The sequence below is a fragment of the Pongo abelii genome, chromosome 2 (genome assembly GCF_028885655.2).
Source record: "Pongo abelii isolate AG06213 chromosome 2, NHGRI_mPonAbe1-v2.0_pri, whole genome shotgun sequence".
Taxonomy (NCBI): domain Eukaryota; kingdom Metazoa; phylum Chordata; class Mammalia; order Primates; family Hominidae; genus Pongo; species Pongo abelii.
This window is the reverse complement of record NC_085928.1, coordinates 209,245,240-209,256,089: the sequence shown is the minus strand read 5'-3', so window position 1 is coordinate 209,256,089 and position 10,850 is coordinate 209,245,240. Positions and strand designations below refer to the sequence as shown.

The 10,850-nt window shown below is 49.8% G+C and overlaps 1 pseudogene; it reads right to left on the bottom strand.

The window, feature by feature from the left end:
• Window positions 1–1,657: 1,657 nt before the first annotated feature.
• LOC129058762 (tubulin beta chain-like) lies at window positions 1,658–3,606 on the bottom strand (annotated as a pseudogene).
• Between the last annotated feature and the right edge of the window lie 7,244 nt (window positions 3,607–10,850).

Genomic DNA, 10,850 nt, shown 5'->3' with positions numbered 1-10,850 from the left:
CTCCTATCTGCCCGTTCCCATTTGGCTGCAATAGACCATTGCCAACATTCAGAGAACAAAAAGGGGCCTCACCTGTTTTTCCAGGCACATCAAAGGCAGGTGGGCACGCCCAGGTGACCTAGGGTAGAACCTGTACATCTGCCCACCCCCAGGCTATGCTGCCTTCATCTTATCTGTGTGGTGGGGGTGGGGGTGGGGGTGGGGGTGGGGGTGGGGGTTACCAAGGGGCCATCACACAGGCCATGGACAAGTTCTTCAAGAGCCAAGTAGAAGAGCACTGTCCATACAGGCTGCCTGGCACCCAGCTCACACACACACCTCTTATTTGACAGCTTCCCCAAAGCAGGCTTTGCAGTCCAGGCTCCCCGAGAAGCCTGGGGAGGAGACTCTGCCAGGCTGAAGGGCGTATCCCCAAAGGTTCCACCCTCACCAGGCTCATCCTGGCAATCTTGGATTATCTTTGCCCTGAAGTTTTGGAGTGGGGCACAGGGAGACAGCAGACACCGCGCATCACCCACCTTTCCAGAGAGCATCAGCCCTCCAGACACCCACCTTCCCGGAGAGCATCAGCCCTCCAGACACCCACCTTCCCAGAGAGCATCAGCCCTCCAGACACCCACCTTTCCAGAGAGCATCAGCCCTCCAGACACCCACCTTCCCAGAGAGCATCATCCTTCCAGACTGGGGCAGGCCAGACCTCCACTCAGGCGTTTTTCTCACTGGTTGCCAGTTGGAGGAAGCAGCACTTGTGAGCACCTGCCTGTCTCCCCAGGTCCTGTTCAGAAACCCCATCTGTGCCTTTGGAGAGACTGCCCTGAGCACACAGGCCCAGCAACCATCATCTACGACCCCCAGGACCTAATCCCCTTCTACATGGGGTTCAGTGCATGTCACAGGCCCAGCAACCGCATCTACGGCCCCCAGAACCTAATTCCCTTCTACATAGGGTTCAGTGCATGTGAGTCTACACTGGGCTTGATTCCTACCCGGTAGTTCCTGCCAGATATCCCATGCCCACCTCATTAAGAGAATGAGGCCACACAGACACACCCAGGCCGTCATGGTGATGGAGTGGCTGGGGTCCCACTTGCCCAGCCTTCATTGCTGGTTCAGAGCCAGCTGTCTGACCACATTCCTACCGAGACGGGACTTTGGGGATATTGTCCACCAGGGTCGCTGACCCCTTTTAAACTTCCAGAAACAGAGGGCCAGCTGGTCCCCTAGAAGTTTGGCACATAGGATAAGCCAAGGCTTGCCTTCAGGAACAGGTTCTCCACCACGTCGCTGCTCAAGGCCCAGGGCATCCCCAAGTTCGTGTGAAGCCTGCCTGCCATGTCCACAGCCCATGCCGACCCCTCCTGAAGCCACTGGAACGCTTGTTCCTGGGCGTGTGATAAACCCAGACAGCTTCAGCCTTGCAGGACAACTATGCGCATCTGGCAGCAGTGGCCAGAGGGCCCATGGAAAGAAGTTGGAGGTGAAACCAGATGCTGTGAGAATACTTTGTTAGGCAAAACCATATACTATAAAAGTGCTTTAAAATGCAGCAGGAGGAGACATGAAGACACAAACGAACAAGTGCATAGTGACACATGGCTGTCAGAACACAGTAAAGAATCCACACTGCTTCCCCTCTTTACCTAGGAAGGGAGAGGTTCTAGGCCACCTCCTCCTCAGCACACTCCTCATCCTCCTCCCTCAGCCGTGGCATCCTGATATTGCTGATATTCAGACACCAGGTCGTTCATGTTGCTCTCGGCCTCGGTAAATTCCATCTCATCCATGCCCTTGCCCGTGTACCAGTGGAGGAAGGCCTTGCACCTGAGCATTGCTGTAAACTGCTCTGAGACATGCCTGAAGAGTTCCTGGGTGGCTGTGTTGTTCCCAATGAAGGTGGCTGACATTTTCAGCCCCCGGGGTGGGATGTCACAGACGGCTGTTTTCACGTTGTTGGGGAGCCAGTCAGCAAAGTAGCTGCTGTTCTTATCTTGAATGTTGAACATCTGTTCATCCACCTCCCTCATGGGCATGTGACCCCTGAAAATGGGGCCGCCGTCAGGTAGCGGCCGTGGCGGGGGTCGCAGGCCGCCATCATGTTCTTAGCTTCAAACATCTACCGGGTGAGCTCAGCCACGGTCAAGGCCCGGTACTGCTGGCTGCCCCGGCTGGTCAGTGGGGCAAAGCCGGGCATGAAGAAATGCAGCCGGGGAAACGGGACCATGTTCACGGCCAGCTTCCGCAGGTCGGCATTCAGCTGGCCTGGGAAGCGCAGGCACGTGGTGACCCCATTCATGGTAGCAGACACCAGGTGGTTCAGGTCACCATAGGTGGGTGTGGGCAGCTTTAGGGCCCTGGAACATATGTCATACAGCGCTTCGTTATGTCATATAGCGCTTCGTTATCTATGCAGAAGGTCTCATCCGCGTTCTCCATGAGCTGGTGGACTGAGAGGGTGGCGTTGTAGGGCTCCACCACGGTGGCCGACACCTTGGGCGAGGGCAGGATGCTGAATGTGTTTATGAACCTGTCTGGGTACTCCTCCCGGATCTTACTAATGAGAAGGGTACCCATCCCAGACCCAGTCCCCCCACGCAGGGAGTGGGTCAGCTGGAAACCCTGCAGGCAGTCACAGCTCTCAGCCTCCTTTCTGACAACATCCATCACTGGCTCCATCAGCTCCGTGCCTTCTGTGTGGTGTCCCTTGGCCCAGTTGTTTCCGGCCCCACTCTGACCTGTAAGACAGTACAGCCAGTCTCTCGATGGCCAGGTGTACGGTCATCAGTGGTCACCACCATAATGCAAAAAGGGCCAAGTGTCACGTGTGAGGTGAAAGCACCATTCGCCCTGCAGGTGGAGCAGAAGAAACCCCCTCCCCCGGAGTTACAGGACAGCAGCTTCCCTGGTTGATTAAGTCAGAAGTCAAACCTGAGACGGGCTAACAGACCTCGCTGCAGGTGGAACAAATGAAACCCCCTCCCCCAGAGTTACAGGACAGCAGCTTCCCTGGTTAGGAATTAAGTCAGGAGTCAAACCTGAGATGGGCCAACAGACCTCGCTGCAGGTGGCTCCTGCCCATTTTCAGGGAAGGCAGTAGCCACGGCCCCAGTTCAGCCCCCAGCAGGGACATCAGTAGCTCCTCACCTTGAGGAGACACCCGGGCCTTCCTCCCGAAGCCCGTTTAGGAGAGGCGGATTGAGCGACTCGACTCGGAGGATAGGAGGGTGTTCAGGGGCCCCGGCTCCACAGTTCCCACAGGATGAGCTTGGGGGCACTCCTGGATTTGGGGCTGCCCTGGCTGAGAAGCCCACCCCAGTCCTCGCCCGCAGCTCACCGAAGATGAAGTTGTCTGGCCTAAAGACCTGCCCGAAGGGCCCCGAGCGCACAGAGTCCACGGTGCGGGGCTCCAGATCCACGAGCACAGCGCGGGGCACGTACCTGCCACCTGCGTGGGGCGGGAGCGCATCAGGAGGGGAGGGCCGCGTTCCCAGGAGGGCGGTGGGGAAGGAGGGGTCTCACCGCTGGCCTCGTTGTAGTACACGTTGATGCGCTCCAGCTGCAGGTGGCTGTCCCCGTGGCAGGTGCCAGCGGAGTCAATGGCACGTTCATCAGAGATCACCTCCCAGAACTGCCAGAGACGGGAGGGGCCAGACAGGCCAGGGCTGAGTCTCGGAGGCGCCGCAGCCCCCCTCGCACCCCGACCCTCATCCGCACCCCCATCCCTAGGCCGCCGTGTCCTTGGGGTCCACCCCGGCAGCCTCGCCAGCCGCCCAATTCCACCATCCCCAGCAGGGACCCCGGGGCCGCAATGCAGGGACTCCGCCCCCGCCACTGCCAACATCTTCCCCGGCCCCCGGCAGGCCCGGGCTGGGCCCTCAGAGCCCCGGCTGCCAACCTTGGCGCCGATCTGGTTCCCGCACTGCCCGGTCTGCGTGAGCACGAGCTCCCTCACGGCCAAGGCGGGATCAGGGCGGCAGGAGAAACGCAAGAAAGACGAGCAAACGAGCAGCGACCCAGCCCACCCTCTGCCAACGCTTAAATAGCCCCGCGCCCACCTCCCCCAGCCTGGGATTCGGCTCCCAGAATAAGCAACAGCTTTGCTTCCACACAGGTGCACCCACCTGTGAATCCCTTGGCGTTGAACGTCTGTTGGAGAGCGCAGGTGTCCTTGCGTGGTCCTTTTCTCGTTGGGGGAAGGTGCTCAGCTGGAGAACTTCCTCCCGCGTCTTTAGTAAGACTAAGTCCCGGGCCGGGCGCGGTGGCTCACGCCTGTAATCCTAGCACTTTGGGAGGCCGAGGCGGGTGGATCACAAGGTCAGGAGTTCAAGACCAGCCTGGCCAACATGGTGAAACCCCCATCTCTACTAAAAATACAAAAATTAGCCAGGTGCAGTGGCAGGCGCCTGTAATCCCAGCTACTCGGGAGACTGAGGCGGGAGAATTTCTTGAACTCAGAGGGTGGAGGTTGCAGTAAGCTGAAATTGTGCCACTGCACTCCAGCCTGGGTGACAGAGTGAGACTCCGTCTCAAAAAAAAAAAAAAAAGACTTAATCTCTAGCTGAGCTGAAACTGAATTTTCCTCTCATGTGGGAGGGGAAGACTCTTGTTTCCATATTCACAGAGTGCCTTTGCACCTGTCCTAGATTGATGACATATTTTTGTAATTGATGAGTCTTTTCATCTATTAGGAGATCTGTGCTTAGGAAAGGCCTTCCGTATGTTAACTCAACAGGACTTAATTATAAGTTTTACTTTGGAGCAGTTCAAACCTGCAGTAAGCTATGGGTGTTAGAGATAGGCCTCTGATTTAGCTAGAGTCTTCTTTAGAGTAGGATTAGCCCTTTCACCTTTCCAGAGGACTGCGGTCTCCAGCAGAGTGAAGGTAATATTGGATTCTTAAAGCTGAGGACAGTTGGGATAGGTGAAAGATGGGCAATTGTCACTTTGCAGGCTTTTAGATTACCCAAACTGAGGAGTTATTTCTTCTGGTAAACATTTTTCAGATGGGGTGGGGAATGCCTCTATCTAACCAGTGAAGGTATCAGTAAGCATTAGCAAATATTTGAATCTCCTGCAGAAAGGCATGGGGTAAATTAGAGTTGCCAGTTCTCACCTGGATAGGTTCCTCAACTTTGGACAGGTTTAACTGGAGAAGGAGAAAATTGCTGGCCGTTTGGGTCGTGTCAGGCACAGAGCTCACGGTGCTGAGTCACCTGTTTTAGTGTCTTGAAAAGATTTACCCCTATAAACAAATGAGACATTAACAGAAACAAAGAATCCCTTCTAGGGTGAAAAGAATCATGAAAGTGCTGAGTTATATTCCTATGACTGGTACTTGACATTAGTAATTTATTACCATCATTCAGCCAGCCCGAGGGGCCCTGGACTGAAATGCAATCCCTGGCCCATTTTTGTTCTTCTTCAGGGTATTCAGGCCCAGTTCTATGTATGCTGACCAGCATGCCCATAAGCTTCACTGGCCCTTTCAGTGCAGGGGCCTTGGCTGCAGCATCTACAAGGGTATTTCCTTTTACACAGTCAGTCTCTCTTTTGATGTCCTCTGCAATTAATTATAGTCACTTTTTGGCAGCAAAGCAGCACTCTAACAAGCTCAAAATCTGAATGATGTTGTATGGAAAAGCCCTTTGGGGTCAGAAGTCCCTACCCATTGCAAATTGCAGCATAAGCATGAAGCACTAAAAAATCATACTTGGAATCAGTGTAAATGTTAACTTTTAAATCCTTTCCCAACTGCAGGGGCCTAGTAAGTTCAATTAACTCAGCTTTTTGAGCTGAGGTCGAGGCCAGCAAGGCTTGTGCCTTGATTCTCTTGTGCTGACTACTAATAGCATATCTAGCTCTCCTGTTTTCCTGATGCATAAAACAACTTGCATCTGTTAACCACTCTGTCTTGGGATGGTCAAGGGGCTCATCTCTCTTAAGTCTGGCCCACTAGAATAAATTCATTTCATAACCTGTGACATGCTTTGGCTGTGTCCCCAGTCAAATCTTATCTTGAATTGTAGCTCCCATAATTCCCATATATCATAGGAGGGACCCAGTGGGAGGTAATTAAATCAGGGGATGGGTCTTTCCCATGCTGTTCTCATGACAGTGAATAAGCCTCATGAGATCTGATGGTTTATTTATTTATTTTTGAGACATAGTCTTGCTCTGTTGCTCAGGCTGGAGTGTATTGTCATGATGTTGGCTCACTGCAACCTCTGACTCCCGGGTTCAAGCGATTCTCCTGTCTCAGCCTCCCGAGTAGCTGGGATTACAGGTGCCTACCACCACCATGCCTGTCTAATTTTTGTACTTTTAGTATAGACGGGGTTTCACCATGTTGGCCAGGCTGGCCTCGATCTCCTCACCTCAGGTCATCCACTGCCGTGGACTCCCAAAGTGCTGGGATCACAGCTGATGGTTTTATAAAGGGGAGTTTCCCTACACAAGCTCTTTTGCCTGCTGCCATGTAAGAGATGTGACTTTGTTCCTCACTTGCCTTCTGCCATGAGTGTGAGGCCTCCCCGACCATGTAGAACTATGAGTCAATTAAACCTCTTTTCTTTATAAATTACCCAGCCTCAGATATGTCTTTATTAGCAGCATGAGAACAGACTAATACAACCTGTATGCCAGAAAGGCTGGGAGCACCTGTGGACTCTGGCATATGAGTAGCTGGGTTTGTGGTTTGGCAGGCTTTAAGGGTTATGTCTGGAGTGTCTAGCAATAAGGCCTCATACTTTCATAAAGGTTCTCCTATTATCCACTGCTGCCCTTTAATTTCTAGGACCACCTTCCCTTGGTGTGGGGTCAAAAACCTGTAGGTGCTGTTCTAATGTTAGTTTATTAGCTTTGCCTACTAGAAAAGTCATAGCAGCAATAGCTCTAAGACATCAAGGTCACCCTGAGGCCACCTGGTCTATCTGCTTAGAAAATTAGGCTACTGGCCTTGGAATGTCCCCCAGTTTTGGGACAAGATTACCCAAGGCCTATGCCTTGCTTTTTGGTCACATAAAGAAAAAATGGTTCATCCAACTTGGGGACTCCCACAGCTGCAGCAGAGCCCAATTTCTCCTTGAGAGTATTGAAGATTTGCTTGCAGTTCTAATTATATTCTAGGAGCTCTAAATCTTTCCCTTTAGTGTATCATATAAAGGCTTGGCTACATGTCCAAATCTGGGCACCCATAAGCAGCAGTACCCAGCCATCTCCTAAAAAAGCCCACAGTCATTTGTTGGACTGGGACCCTTGGGTGACTAAAATAACTTTTTTATCTTCTAGGGATGTTAATCAGTTCCAGAGGTTAAGATAGATTCCAAATATTTAAGTCTTTGAGTCAAAATCTGAGCCCTGTATGGCGATACCCTATAACTGCAAGTTCCCAGGAAATTTACCAACTTAACAGTATTATTATTTGAGTCTTCTTTAGTTGGGCTAGCAATGAGCAAGTCACCTACATACTGAATAATTGTGTCCCTTTCCAATTGTAGATTTCTTAAGTCCTTAGCTAGGGCATTTTCAAATAAGTTGGGGCTATCCCAGAACCCTTCAGAGATGACTGCCCAGGTTAGTTTTGAGGCTGAATGCATATCTGAATCAGTCCATTCAAAGGCAAACATATTATGAATTTGGATGCATTGAGATGCAGAAAAATGCATCTTTCAGATTTAAGAATGTAAACCAGCTTGCATCCCCTGGGACTTGGTAAGTATAGGGGACAATAAGGTGTATGGAGACAACTGCATTTCTTAATGCTCCAAGGGTTCTGCTAATCTGTACTTGCCATTAGGCTTTTTATCTGGTAACATGCGAGTATTGTAAGGAGACTCTCATGGGCTTCATAACTCATATGACAAGAATTTGGCAATAAGGGGTTGAATTTCCCCTCATGCTTCTTGCCTTAAAATGTATTGTCACTTCTGAGGGCAGGAGAACTAGGCTGAAGTTGGATTTGAATGGGGGAGGTGTTTAGTGCGTTTCCCTGAGCCTGTGTGGCCCAAACCTCAAGATTTACTTGAGACAACACCTCAGGTGGTAAATGTGACAGCTCATTCTTAACTTCTTTTTTTCCCCTGAGGGATCAGGAACAAAACTAACCCTTTCTATGCTTTATGATCTGTGAAGGTGACCATGACTTGGTCTCCTGAGTCAATAAACCTCGCCCCAGTAAGAGGTCAGGCATTCAGACAGTACTAAAAAGGCAGGTGAGAAGCCCAGAGGCCCTGGAGGACAACTTAAAAGATACCAAAAGCTGTTATTTTGGGCTTGTCCATCATGAGAAGACAGGAGCCCATTGTACTGAATCAGGACAGAGTCATCTGCTCCCACCCCCAGTAAGAAGTTGATACTCTTACCTGCCACTTCAAGAGTCACCTGAGGCTCCTCCATCTCTCGATAGCTAATAGTCCAATGGGAGTGGCAGGAAGTATCAGGCCCTGCCACTTTCGAGTCTGCTGGACTCTGAGGATGGCTCCCTTGGAAGCACAGTGCATTTCCTTCGGCAGTAGCTGACCTTCTTACAGAAGGCACATTGATTTGTATCCAAGGCACAGTGGCCCAGAGGCACTGGGACTTTCACCTTCTCACTTCCTCTGTGAGGGCCAGGGGTTCAGGGGCTGCCTCTGAAGTGGTGGAGAGCACAAGGCTGCAGCTAGAAGCTGGGCCTCTTGCGAGATTTGCTTTATTTTATGTTGTCTCTGCCCTATTCCTGTGATGGAAAACTGCACACTCAAGTCTAAAATCTGATCCATGGGAGTCTGGAAGCCTAAGGCTGCTTTGGGCAGCTTCCTGCATATATCAGAAGCAGACTGGGCTGTAAAATAAACTGCTAGCAATGCCTGTCCTTTCTTGGAGTCAGGGTCAGTGTTAGTGTATTTCCTCAAAGTCTAAATTATCCACCCTTGTAATAAGGCTAGGTTTTCATCTTTTCCCTGAGTAATTTTCCAGACTTTATAAAAATTAAAAAGCTTTATCACACTTTTTTTTATTCCTTCAAGGAGTCAAATGATCATAATTTTTTATCCCACTTTCTATATCTCTCTATATCTCACTTTCTTCCTAATTCATTTGTCTTTTCTAGATTCTAGTTCTCTTTTGGGTCCTGATCAGGCACTGCTGTGCCTCCTACTTGATAGGTGTCATGTCCCTGGTTGCAGGCTGCCACCCTATTAGCATGTGCTCTGGCCACTCCCATAATGCACTGCTTTTCTACCATGCAGCAGGTAAACATAAATATATGCAAATCCTGCCTGGTCAAATCATACATCAAGGTTGGCCTCTTAAATTTGTCTATGAATTTTCCTGGAACCTCTGGAAACTGTTTCCTTGCATATGTCTAATTCAGACATAGAAAAGGGCACATGTACCTATATAGTGTCTCTATTATCATCTGTCACTTCCCAGAGCGGGCAAACATTCAACTTTGCCAGCTGATAAGAGGCCCCACTGCATGTTGTTCCGGTGAAGCTCGGGTGTTTCGAGAGTGGGGTATGTATGTAAGACAGGACTCGAAGGGCAGGGAGAAGATGATGACCGGACACTAGATAACCCTGGAAAACTAGAAGAAGTTAATAACATGTTGCACACCTCACCAGAACCAGAAGGGGTCTGACACTGTTCTTATGGGGTGCTCGGACTGACAGGGGGAGTTCAGCCCCAGCTAAGAAAAGCCTAATATTAAGAGGCACTTGCATTAAAAGGGTAATCAATTATGTGCCATCCCTATTTTGTCTTTTCCTCCATCAAACATATAGAAGCCCATTTTAATTTTTTATCCTGACCAAGCATCAGAGGAGCCTGTGTATAATGTATTTCCTCCCTCTTAGTTTCTCTTCTATAAAACAAATTAAGCTGCAAAAAAAGGAGTCAGACTGAACAGGGGAAATGGGAAAGCTATAACTTGTATATTGTAATGTGTTAGTCCATTTTCACACTGCTATGACAAAACTGACAACTCTTTCAGGAAAAAAGTGACATGCTGGGTTTAGAAAGTAGGGTCCAGCTGCCCTATACCAGCTCATCAAAGATGGCCTTATGGTTAAGAAATGAGAGAAAACTGTTAAGAAAAAGTCTCAGGTTCTCCATCTTGAGGCTAATTGTTTGCAGAGGGTTGTCATAAAAGAGGCTGTCACTAAACAGGCATATCTGATCTTATCAAGTAGGGCTGGTAAATACATTTCAACTTCTAATCATAATGATGGAGAGGTTACTGCTGATCTTTTCTGATAATTAAGGTACAAAAATACTAGGTTCCAAGACATCTCTTTTTTTCAGTGTCACTTGGACCAGTGGCAAATTAAATAAGCAGTCAGCTAAAAGTCAGAGGATCATTGAGAAAAGCAAAAGCTGAACAGTTTGGGGCCTCTTTCCTGGGGCCCTATAGGCTACTCCAAAACAGGTGGTGAGCAGAACGGTGACAAGACGCAGAGCACTCAGGAGAGGGACAGAGAGCACAAGGTGGACAGTCCAAAAAGAGAAAGCAGCAAACATCTTGTTTAGCCAAATACAATCTTCTCAATATTCCCCAGGGCCTCTAACCTTGTGGGCTTGGCTTCTAATCTGAGTATGACACCCCCAGTCTCTAACTTTGGGCTGAGTCTCTCACCCTAACATTATACCCTAGGGCCTCTCACTTAAGTAATAGTGGATAATCATTCTTGCCAACCTGAATGGCTTCACAACTCTAAAAGACAGCCCACTTGCCAGCTGATTGATTCTGTGTGGATTGTTTTCCTTGGAGTGGGGGTCTTGTCTTGGTGTCCCTTCATGGTGTTGCTGAAAGATGTTGCTGGAAAAGAGGGTCCTGATACAGACCACAAAGTAGGATTCTTAGATCTTGTGCAGGAAGA